Here is a 12,792-nt window from a genome sequence, read left to right on the forward strand (position 1 = left end):
GCGGTGTGGTCTGCCAGAAATTGCTTAGGAAAAATATCCCTCAGGGGAACCTCTTCACACCTATTGAGGATCCATTCACTCGTGCGTACAGATGGTTTAAGCTGGCGAGGGTACGCACTGTATTGGCGCGTGTATGTGCGTGTTTGTGGTCGAGAAGCGGTTGTATGATGGCGGTGCCGCTGGGGACGAAAAGGAACGCCATTGAGGAACATGTATCCCGGGAGAGATGCCATATCTCAGGCACTGTCTAGGAAATGGGAACACAGAGACGGAACGTTTTAGGTTGCTGATATGCCGGCCCAATGGACGGAGTCGACGCAATCGCATTGGCGGACGCCCAGGGGTGGGTTTTAAGATTAGCATCGGTCAGAGTAGAATCGCCTGGGCAGGCTGAGGAAGCGGCTATCGCGTTGGCGGTGTTTGCAGCCCCAGGGCAACAGTTATCTGTGACTCACAAAAAGCCTGCAGAAATTTTGCTCGTGGGGTGGTGAGCGCCATCGTGGGTAGATTACTTAGTAAGGAAATGCAACTGGGGATGCTTCTGATCTAATCCCCTGTCCACGCGGGTAACACTGGGTATGAGACAGCAAATGCTGCGGCTTGAGGTTCTATTCTTTGCTACTCGTCTCAGCGGGGTGGACAAGTGAATCCGGACCTAGCTCTCGTTTAACAAGGCACTTAGAGCGCGGAAGCCGGATAGACGCGTATTCCCAGGCCCGTGCAGGGGACTCGAAAAAGAAGAAGGATGAACTTGGAGAAAGCTACAGTAGTACCCCGACCGGTACACTAAGGGAGACTGTGGTGGACCCTGCGCGGACGTGCATCATATGACTTGGAGGTGCAAGACGATCTCTGGTCTGGCTACACCGGTGCAGCCTTCTACTAAAGAGTGAGAAGTTGTGCTGCAGAGCTAAGTCATCGGTGTTCAAAATCGGCTAGTGACCCGCGCGCTGTATTGGAAAACCGCAATTAGAGCCCTGGGTTGAGGGCATACATCCACTCTATCCCTCTGACTCTCCCTTTCTTTTCCTAGTCTTTCCTGTGTAGTCCAATTAAAAATTTCAACAACAACAATGCCGATTCGAAATTCGGCGCAACACAGTGGGAAACGGCAGGTGTGTCACTGGGGTGTGTGTCAGCCTCCTCCCTCCCCCGGCCCACCACTCCTGTTTTCGGCGGTTCGCGGCGACATCCTGCGGATGGTTCATTACAAAATATTAACCTACTTTGAGCTACCTCTACTGGCCGCCTCGCGGCGCCCTGCCGGCGGCCCAAGTGCGCCCTAGCACCATGTCCTTCACTGCACCTCATTTCCTAGGCCTTACGTTTCGCGTTCGGCATGCGCACTGTAACCAAAAAAAAAAAAAGAAGATCGCGACTTAGAATTTCTGGAGACTAAATCCGCTGACACCACCATTAGTCCCCTGGGAAACTACTAGGATGGAAGACACCCTTGCACCTTTCTAGGTTAGTCCCTCTGACTAGGCCCCCCAGGACTACTAACCTTTGCGGCATTGCATTTAGACAGACTTGTACAGTCTCCGGCAATATGAAAGACCCAAAGGGAGCGCGTGGCCGAGGCGGTGGCTGGCGGGGGCGCTGCGAGCGCTCCGGGCAATTCCATTCTGCTTCGAGGAAAGGACGCTCTCTCGGGCTAAGCTAAAGCGAAACGCGCTTATCAGATTGTGCTGAGCTCCGAGTGAGCGTCCTCCCCTCGAAGCAGAATGGAATTGCCCGGAGCGCTCGCAGCGCCCCCGCCAGCCATCGCCTCGGCCACGCGCTCCCAGTGGGTCTTTAATATTGCCGGAGACTGTACGTAGTTCAACTATTCTAATCAAGTTACTGTAGTTTAACTGCTTTTCTGGGTAGTTTTGGTAACTTTCAATTACATTTTTATTTCGGTAGTTAGTGGTTTACTTTAATTACATTTTCCGAGTAAATTATACTCAAATTACAAATTACTTTCAAGTTTTAGCGCTTGTTTAGCCTATCAACAAATATTCCTCCGCAAAGAAGATAAGATGTTGGAAGATCAGCTGATAATTGCAAAAAGAGGGAGCATGTGGCGTAGGAAAGGGGGGGGGGGGGGGAGAAAAAGGGGTTGGAGAGTCCGAAACCCCCAAAAGTTTCCGTTTCTTTCCTTTCCTTTCCTTTTCTCTACAACAACACAGCTACGAAGCGCGGGGGAGCGAACACGCACGACCCAGGAGAGGCCGAGTAACTGCTGGATTAGCGCCGAAGACTGGCATTTCTTAGTGTCCCCAAGCTCAAGGAGACTTGACCCATTCGAAGAAAGGGCTGGTTCTCGCTTCTCCCCAACGTAGAAACTCTCGCCCACTACAGGAGGTGCACACACTGGATCCTCACTCAAAGTAGTCAACAAAATGCAGCACCTGCTCTGAAGCTCGTCTGGTGCTCCCGTAGTTTGTGCTGTAATCGAAGAATCGCGTGCTAAAGGGCAACGCAAAGGGGACCTTTTTGCGTTGCCTTTCCTCCCAAAAAATAGGATATGCAGATCTTCAAACATTTGAAGATCATTCAAAAAACCTTGGTAATTCTCCCAATGTTTTTTTTATAGAAAAAAAAAAACAATAAACAAGCAGTGTTAGGAAGTACCCTAAGTACATGGTACTTAAAGTACTACTGCTTAGAAAACTTGTACTTCATTTGTAGTACATTCTCTGGGAATGTACTTGTACTTTCCGAGGAAAGCAAAACTCCTAACTTCAGTGTACGTTCCCCAAATTTTAAAACAAAAAAATGGCGTATCGTCGTGTGAAAAGTCTCTCTTTCAAGACATCATCTGGTCATTCCTCTGTGTGAATTAATGGCAGCTAGAAGACCGACACAAATAAGTGTCTTCTAAGTTGATTGTGTCAAATAGATCGTCAGCGAGAGTAATACAACTACTCTGTGGCGACTTGACTTTATATTTTCTGCCATTTCCGTAAAAAGCTGATGCACCTTTGCTTACATTTGAAGCAATGCGTACCAGTCAAATAAACGCTGTATATGGAATGAATGGGCGTCATGGGGGAAGGAAAGATTCTGTTAAAAGTACTGGTACTTTACAATGAAATATCTTGTATTTATGGTACGTTGCTTTAAGTACATTGCACCCGGTGTAGTTTGTTTGTATAAGTTTATTTGAGACAGAACTTACAGAATGTCTCGGGGGACATGGCTAAAGGCACTTTGAAGTGCCTGACGAGGCCACGCCGCCCTTTTTGGCAACAGCGGTAGCAAAACAAAACAAGAGTGACATGCTTTCACTGCTATACAATAAAAAACAAACACAAAAGAAGACAAATAACAAACAACCAGGGGTGTGCGAACACAGGTGGGCCAATTATCTATAATATTACATTTTGCTACAACAGGTTAAAAAAAAAAACATTTTTGTGCTATTACATGCATTTATCATTCAAGAAGTTTAGGACATATTTTTCGTTGTTTTATTCATCCGTAAATAAAATTTCTTTCACACTTTTCTTATAACTAAGGGGTGACCTGGCGCTATTTAGAAAGTCTAAAATAGTTGGGTGTTTGTTCAAAAAATCTGGTATCTGAAAACTTAGCTTCTGATCTCCACAATTTGTCCGTGAACGAGATTTCATTATTACATTTTTTCTTAAATTGTACGGCCCATTTTTCACGGGGTACTTTGTAAGGAACAGCCATTTGTCAGCATGAAATTGCCGCCAAATCTGGAGGGACAGTTTATATTTGTGTAGATCTCTTAAGTTTAATATTTGGTATGTTCTAAAGTATGGTGTGGCATTCCTAAAAAAATTGATGTTTCCAATTGCTCGTAATGCTCGCTTTTTTATAGATAAGAGACGATCTAAGTTTGTTTGGGACGTACTTGACCACAGTAATAGACAATAACTTATGCGGGAGTGCATGAGGGCGAAATAAATTTGACGTTTAGCTTTTTGGGGGAGATAATACCTTAATCTATTCAAAAGAGCAACAGCTCGACAAAGATTTCCTATGATCGAATCAATATGGGGTGCCCATGATAAATTTTCGTGGAATACAACTCCCAAGAATCTAATAGTTGAAGACTGCTGAATGAAAGTGTCCTGGAATTCTAATTTAAAATTTGACGGTAATGTCATTCCTTTCGGTTTAAATAGTAAGTACTTAGTTTTGTCTACGTTTAAATAAAGTTTATTTGATTTAAGCCACATGTCTAACTCCCTTAACCATTCGTTTGCCCTACCAAAGAGATCGCGTATATCTACAGTTACTGTTTTACTTGAAGTACATAAGATCTAATTTACTTAGTACTTTACTTCAAGTACATTGCACCCAGTGTACTTACTTCTTTGCTTGAATTGAATAACCTCTAATTTACTTTGCATTTTACTTCAAGTACTTTTTAGATACTTTAAGCAACATTGTAAACAAGCAAAACTGTATAGATTTCAGGCTCGCGCAGTGATAAACGTAAAAGTAGAAATGACACATTTGCAGTACATCATTGGCCAAACAAACCAGGAAGTACAAAACAATTAGACACGCAAAAGCAGAACCAGCTATTAAAGCATTCCTTCGAAAAAACAATTGGATTCATATTTGGCTAGCACCATTTCGCTAACGGATAAAAACCTATGTACTTGCTTTTCACCATAAAAACATATAAAAGTAACTTCAAAGTAACTTCCAAAGTAATTCGCTACTTTTTTACGGTAATTAGTAATTTTCTAAATTATTTTCCATTTGAGTAATTTCTACTCCATTAAAATTACTTTTGAGGGCAACACTCAGTAACTCAACTTAATTACTTTTTTGAGTAACTTTTACATTTAGACCCCTCGAACTAAATGCTGCGCCATTGCATTTAGACTCGTAGGACTAAATGTTGCGCCTTTGCAATAAGACAACATAGTCTATAAGTTAATTCTTGACGTAGCTGCTAAGGTCCATGGCTGCTAAAGTTTGAACCTTTTCTGTAAGTCCTCTTTGATTGAACGTTGTACACACTAAACATCATTACACTCTTAAGGGTGTAACTGGCTTGTCTTATAACTAACACCCTTATTGGCGCAGCAAACCGCCTTAAAGAAAGGGCGTTATTTCTTACACCCATAAAAGGACCGACGTTATTCTAAACACCCTTAAATTAAGGCGTAATTCCTAGGTACACCTTATTATTAGGGTGTTATCACTACAGTACGCCCTCTAAATTGGCTGTCCCTCCGCCTTAAAAGACAGAAAAATGAAAGCCGTTTACAACTCCCTGTAACGCCGAATTAGAGGGCAGCTCTTAAGGATGAGGAGGGAAGGGTACTGAGGAGAGGGTATACCCCTCCTCCAACCTCATCCTTACTGCTACTCCTTGCTCTGAGCGGCGTCGGCAACGCTGTCGCCGTCGGTGTAAACGTGAGGTCACGTGACTTTCGTGACGTCACGTGACCTCACGGGGGTCACGTGAACTCAAGGGGTCACGTGAACTCACGGAGGTCATGGAACGTAACCGGGGCCACGTGACGTCACCGGGGTCACGTGACTTCACGGTTACGCCAACGGCGACGGCGACTGCGACGCTGCTCAAACTGAAAACGGGCGCCTAAGAGATGCGCTCTAAAAAGCAGCCGTGACCAACACCCATTACATATGATGTAATAACCCAAGAGAGCGCAAAAAAAAAAATGAGATGTTTACAACTCTTACTTACAAGCCCAGACCGTACCCATGTAGACGGCCACTTGGATAACGGGTATGCCACATTTTCATACGTGCCTCTCCGTGATTTAGGAGTGGTGATATCGCTTCACTGCACAACGGGTAGCTGGCGTCTCTCCTCCTCCTCCTCCTCCTCCCTACCCTCGCGTTGCGTTATGGAACGTTTCGCATACTATGACGTTTACCATAACGCAACGCGCATTGCACTATGAAAAGCGTCACCATCGCATTATACGAAACGTCCTATCGGCGTCAGCGTAACCGCGCGTTGCATTATGGGAAACATCCCATAATGCAGCGTGCGGTTACGCTGATGCCGAGATTTAGATTATGGGAAACGTCACATTAAGAGAAACGTCCCGAGGGTGACGTTTCGCGCGTCAGCTGCTTGCGCGGGGGTGTGAGTAAACGCTTTACATACATTTTGGTGTTTCCCAGCCTTCCGGAAAGCTGCATTTTTAAAGCACGCTGGCAAAGGGGTTAGTAGACTGAATCAGGTAAGTCCCTAATCTGAAGTGCTGAGGTCTGAAGTGCTCAAGGTCTAGTGGGGTCCCATAAAACATCAGGGCTGAAAGGTTTGAAAGGACTATTTTGAATAGGGAAGTAGCGGGATTTCTTGTAATTGATTACTTTTCTTGTAATTTAGTAACTAATTTGTTACTTTTTGGAAAATGTAGCTTTTAATGTAATTTCATTACTTTTTCCAGTAAAAATTACGGAAATTACTTGTTACAATTTTTCAGTCCCGTCAAAGGGACAAATAGAGTGGGAGAAGGGCTTGCAACGGTCTTCGCGCTTTCAGCAAGGTGACACAAGACGGGGATCTGTTCGCGAAGAGAGTGCTAGTGAGGGAAAAGCACGACAGCCGAGCCGGAGCCCGTTTCTCGACTCCTTCGTGCGGTCAGCCAGGCTGGGAAGAAGGATTCGACTGTCTACACATAAAAGCAACAGGCTTCGACTTCTTGGAAAACGAACAGTCTGCTTCGAGCGTACAAAAGACCAGAAAACTAATGGCCCATAAAACCGTCGCGTAGGGTTCGTGTGAAGTGGGACCGTGGACACAGTGAATGAAGGTGGTGCACATGTCGCCCCCCCCCCCCCCCCCCTTCTCTATCCTCTTTCTAACCTCCCCACCCCTCCGCGCCTTGTCCCCAGAAAACAAACCTTTGTGTTTGTATCCCCACTCGAAACTGTGCTTTGGTTTTCGAAGTTTCTGCCTATACATGCAAACCCCGCAAACACAGGGGAAGCTCTAATGAGACCTCGCCCATACTCATCTATGACAGCGCTGTGAAAGCTGAATACTGGCCGTACCGGCCAGCTATGTGGCTTTTGTAACTTGACTTCGCACAAGCGGATGCGTAGGGCAAAAACATGAGGGTTGCGATTTGATCAGTTCATTGGTACAAAAAGAAATATAGCATCAACCCTACTGTCAGTGTAAACAGTAACTTTTGAGAGCAGGCAATAAGTTGGTTGGGGACCACAAAAAAAAGGGCTCAGGACGTCCAAGCTGAATCCGTATTCTTAAAACAAGAAGGCTAGGGTTCTCGTCAGCGGTTTGCACCTGCGGGAACTTAGACCGAAATTCTAAAAAAAGGAAACGCAGCCCGAGTTTTCTGAGAATAAAAAGTTACTTACTTAAGCACCGGAGTTGAGTATCCGCATGTAAACGCGTGAAAAACATGGAAGCGTGCTGTTTACGGAAAATAGAGCTTTTTTTTAATAATTATTAAACGGCAAAATTAGTTCAGCTGAGAGATTGTGCATTAAAATTCCGTGTGGCGTCTTGGTCCGTATAAGTTTGGTGATCAAGAAAGAAGATGAAGTGGGTCATTTGGTCGGATAACAACCTTCATCAATTTTTTTTTTTTTGAATGCAGCCACACGCAAGTACCGCATCTTGGTGTCACAGCCAGTCCGTTTTAGTAGGTAAACCAGTCACCATTTAGGCAACATGCAACAAACAGATAAAAAAGACATCTTCACGGGAATCATGGTTTCAACGTCGCCGATGCCAAACTGGGGTTAATTCGAATGGTGTGCCTGCCTCCACCACCTAAGTGTATTAGTCGCATGTTCATGGTATTTAGTTCCGTCCCGGTTGGACAGCGCAAAACTTGTTTTTATTTAAGTCTTCTAAAACTTCATAGATTCGTTCTCTTTAAATTATAAGTCTAAAATGATACGTAGACGGTACAAAATGTGTTGTGTTTTCGCTTTAATATTGATGGGGCCCAAACTTTCCCCCTCATGCACACAGTATATAGTGTTTCTTGTTCGTGTTCCTTTGGAGTAACGCAAAAGTAATCGAGTAAAAGAACAAAGTAATTAATCGATTAGTTTTTACATGGAGTAATTTTTAACGGTAATTCATTACTTCTTAAACCAAAAATCGTAACTGTAATTATTTATTTTCTAAGTAACGGGCTCAACTCTGCTGCTAACAAGCTGCTAACAAGCACGGCCGAACAATGGCAAGACACTGGGCAGAAAAACATATTTATTACTTAGAGTACGCAAATAACACGATATTTTGTTTGCATCATGTGCACACTTACAATTGAAATACCGACATTTCTCGACGTTCTGAGAACCCAGATGGTGTCGGGCTGGAGCTTCATTTCGGACAGCTCTCGTCGTAAGTGTAGTACTTCGGCCTTGCCCCGCAGAGAAGATCAAAAATGAAATGGCAGCAAGTTCCGTGGTTTCCCAAGGCGCTCTCAGGAACAAAAAGACCGCACGCGTTTTCTGCGCAATAATAAAAAAAAAAGTGACCGTGATTTTTATTTTTAGTCTAGTTAACTTAGATACGATATCGGTTTCGAACATTTTGTAGGTTCAATTTAGAAAACGTAGAGGATTTCATATTGCTAAACATTCATCTATATAGAAGTTATACTCAGAAGGGTTTGGATTTGGGCTAGTTGGTTGAACATGTTTAGGGGTTAAAAGCGCTAAAAACGACGGACGAGTAGGAGAGACACACACCACAGAGCGCTACTTGCAACTGGTTTATTATTGGAAAAAAACACACGCACCGGGAAACCAACCAGACACACATCCGATTCAGTTCCAACCGTCGCTTATCACTCTAGCAGGGCACAAGCTGTGTCATGCTAGTGAAAGAGCTCATCCAATCATGTACCGTAGGACGCCCTACGTCACACCGTTCCTGGCCTTGAGAAAGGCGCACTTCGGAACAATAAACATTATTCATCACCCGACTGGCGGCCCGCTTACATGGTGGCAGCGGTGGGATTATTTCGCCACTCAAGTAAAGCCATTTGGAAGTCTGGGATTCTGAACGAGCACTTTTTTAAAAGTTTCTTGGCCTCTTGAACTGCTCTTTCTGCGGAAACAAGGCGACTGCTCACGAGAAAGTAAAATTGCTTCTTTCCGCAAACGGCAGAGCGCACGAAGAACTCTTCTTTGTCGTAGAACAACATGTGCCGATCACCTTGAGCGGATCCGTTGCCGAGCGCCTGGGACTTCTATACCGGGTGCAGAATGTTCATCTAGAGAACTTGTACCCAGCCGCACAACCTTTTGCAAAAGTTTTCAAAGGCCTTGGGCAATTGAAAGGTGTCGAGTATGAAATGAAGCTGAAACCTGGAACTGTTGGAGTCGTCGTGCCGGTCAGGAGAGGTCCAGTTGCCCTTCAAGACTAGGTCAAGGCGGAACTTCAGGGCATGGAAGAGCAAGGCGTCATAACGGAGGTAACAGAGCCTACTGCATGGTCTAGCCACATGGTCACCGTCATTAAAAATGACAAAGTGCGTATTTGTTTGGACTCTACTGCACTCAACAAAGCACTTTTGCGTGAAAACTACCCAATGCCAACCCTAGTGGACGCCGCGCCGCTACTGTCTGTAGCGAAATTCTTTTCGACCCTAGATGCGGCGTCAGGATTTTGGCAAATCAAACTTGCAGAGTCGAGTTCCAAACTTTGCACGATGAGCACACCGTACGGGCGATATCGCTTCCTCCGGATTCCCTTTGGGATCGCATCCGCGCCAGAAATTTTTCAAGCAGCAATGCACCGCCTACTAGAAGGGCTACCCTGTGTCGCCATAGTGATGGACGATATTCTACTCTGGGGCAGAACAAAAGAAGAGCACGACCATCACTTGACACTGCTGCTGTCGCGCTGCCGAGATTACAATCTGGGACTGAATCTCAAGAAATGTACTTTTTTACAGACAGAAGTCCGCTACCTAGGTCACATCCTGACCACGCAAGGCCTGCGCCTGGACCCGGACCGCGCAAATGACATCCTGGCGATGCCGCCACCCACAAACAGTAAGGAGTTGCAAGTTTTTCTTGGCACAATGAACTTTGTGCAGCGTTTTGTAGCTCGCATGTCCGACGTGACTGCGCCGCTGAGAGCTCTACTGCGCAAGGATATTGCCTGGGTTTGGACCGAACAGCAACAAAACAGTTTTGACGCGCTAAGACGAGCATTGATCGAAGCACCGGTTCTGTCGTACTTTGATCCAAAAAAAAACAGTCACTCTTTCTGTTGATGCCAGCCAATACGGAGTGGGGGCCGTCCTTACTCAGGAAGGCCATCCTATCGCTTTTTCATCGAGATCTCTTACTGAAACGCAACAGCGATACGCACAAATTGAAAAAGAAACACTGGCAATTGTGCACGGCTGTACCAAATTTCATGATTACATTTTCGGCCAGGCGGAAGTAATTGTCGAGACAGATCACCGTCCCTTGGTGCCGATCTTTCAAAAACCACTGCACCAAGTTCCACTTCGTTTGCAACGTATGCGATTGATTTTGCACGTTATCCCATCCGTCTTCTATACAAGCCGGGCAAAGAACTCTTTCTCGCCGATGCTTTGTCACGCTTCCCCAGTAAAGTAAGCATGCAAAAAGAAACCACCCAATTTCATGTGAACGTACTTGCTTACGTTTCAGCATCAGAAACTCGCCTTAAGGACGTTCTTGGAGCAACCAATGAGGACCCCGAACTCTCAAACCTGCGTGACTACGCATAGACAAGCTGGCCTGATAACAAGCAAGACGTCCCAGAAATCATCCGTCCCTACTGGGCGTACCGCGAGGAGATGCACACTCAAGACGGCCTTCTGTTTCGCAGCAGTAAGGTAATGATACCAAAATCAAAAAGAGTAGAAATGATGTACCTCCTGCACATGGCACACGCGGGGGCGGAGAAGATGAAAGCGCGAGCAAGAAGTGTGATGTTTTGGCCGAACATGTCTCTTGATATAGAGCAGTTTTGTGAGGCCTGCAAAGTGTGCCAGATGCATCAGCCACGAAACGTAAAGATGCCTCTTCTGAGCCGCGACGTCCCGACATTGCCTTGGGAGATCGTGGGAATGCACTTGTTCTCATACGGCGGACGCGAGTTTGCAATAATTGTAGACTTCTATTCGTTCTTTTTTGAGGTTCGGGAGCTCCGCAACCATGGTTAAATCGTGGTGTGCTGAAGTTGTTTTTAGTTCATGGGCTACCACTGAAGCTGTGTGGTGACAACGGCCCACCATTCAACAGCAGAGAGTTCAAAGACTTTCTAGCCCATCTAGGCGTTATGCACACTACCTCTAGCCCCTACCATCCACGCTCTAATGGTAGGAGTGAAAGAGCAGTTCAAGAGGCCAAGAAACTTTTAAAAAAGTGCTCGTTCAGAATTCAGACTTCCAGATGGCTGTACTTGAGTGGCGAAATACTCCTAGAAATGCTGTCCTCAAGTCTCCTGTGCAGAGGCTGATGGGACGACAGACGCGGACGCTGCTACCGGTACCAACAAGCCACCTGGAGCCGGAGACCGTGCCAAGCAAAGCCGTCCACAACCGCCTCAAGGAGATCCGGCAGCGGCAGATGACCTTCTACAACCGCAACTCCCGAAACCTGCCGCCATTGTCACCGGGGCAACAGGTCACGACGTACGACACACATCAGCGAACTTGGTCGCCAGCCGTCATCCTGAGACTAGCAGACACCCTGCGTTCAGCGATTCTTCAGACTGAAGACGGCCGTGAGATTCGACAGACAAGAGAGCACCTAAGAGAGGCAGCATCCCAGCCGGACTCAAGTCGACCTTCCACCGAAGACCGACCGGCAGAGCAGGACGTCAACGGGCCCTGTCAAGAGCTACGCAGAAGTACCCGAGAACGCCGGGAACCCTGCCGGTACCCACTGCCCGAGAGACTGTAACAAAGCCCCTTTCCCTTTTTCCATTCCCCTTTAAAGAGGGGAGATGTAGCAGGGCACAAGCTGTGTCATGCTAGTGAAAGCTCATCCAATCATTTACCGTAGGACGCCCTACGTCACACCGTTCCTCGCCTTGATAAAGGCGTGTTTGTCCTTTGTCCCTCTTGTTCCCCTTCTCCAGGGATTATTTTCATCACTCTTCTCCAGCTTCGCTTGCATTGCATTGCATTTAATTGCATTATAATCAAAAGCACTTCGGAACAATAAACATTATTCATCAACCGACTGGCGGCCCGCTTACAATCACATTTCTTACTCTTACACCATGCATGATCGTAAAAACGATAACTCCGATTCAAACAGGGTTATCGATGGGGCACTTACACACGTACCCTCGTCACACTCGGAAATAAAAAAAACGCTTCCGTTATCTCCCAACAAGGGAGATAACGGAAGCGTTATCTCCCTTGTTCGGGAGATGACGCTTCCGTTATCCCTGTTTGAATCGGAGTTATCGTTTTTACGATCATGCATGGTGTAAGAGTAAGAAATGGGATAAGCGACGGTTGGAACTGAATCGGATGTGTGCCTTGTTGGTTTCGCGGTACGTGTGTTTTTTCCAATAATAAACCAGTTGCAAGTAGCGCTCTGTGGTGTGTGTCTCTCCTACTCGTCCGTCGTTTTTAGCGCTTTTAACCCCTAAACAATGTATACTCCGCAGTTCGATGGAGCAGCGTCCGTAAAGTAGGTCCCTAACATTTGACCAAAATAACTGGCTGGAGGCTTTGCGCGTGAATCCCTGCCCCCCTCCCTCTTCCTCTTCCCTCTTCTCCCCTAAAACACGCAATGTGACGGCCGTGAAACCCCCCTCCCCCCCAGAGTGCTTGAATTAGCCTGCTGACTTAAAGCACT

General features: G+C 46.1%; 1 pseudogene; it reads left to right on the forward strand.

Annotated features, from left to right (window-relative positions):
• Positions 1-8,943: 8,943 nt before the first annotated feature.
• LOC121047130 lies at positions 8,944-12,211 on the forward strand (annotated as a pseudogene).
• The last annotated feature ends 581 nt before the right edge of the window (positions 12,212-12,792 follow it).

Source organism: Ixodes scapularis, unplaced genomic scaffold (genome assembly GCF_016920785.2).
Source record: "Ixodes scapularis isolate PalLabHiFi unplaced genomic scaffold, ASM1692078v2 PGA_scaffold16__2_contigs__length_2301149, whole genome shotgun sequence".
Taxonomy (NCBI): domain Eukaryota; kingdom Metazoa; phylum Arthropoda; class Arachnida; order Ixodida; family Ixodidae; genus Ixodes; species Ixodes scapularis.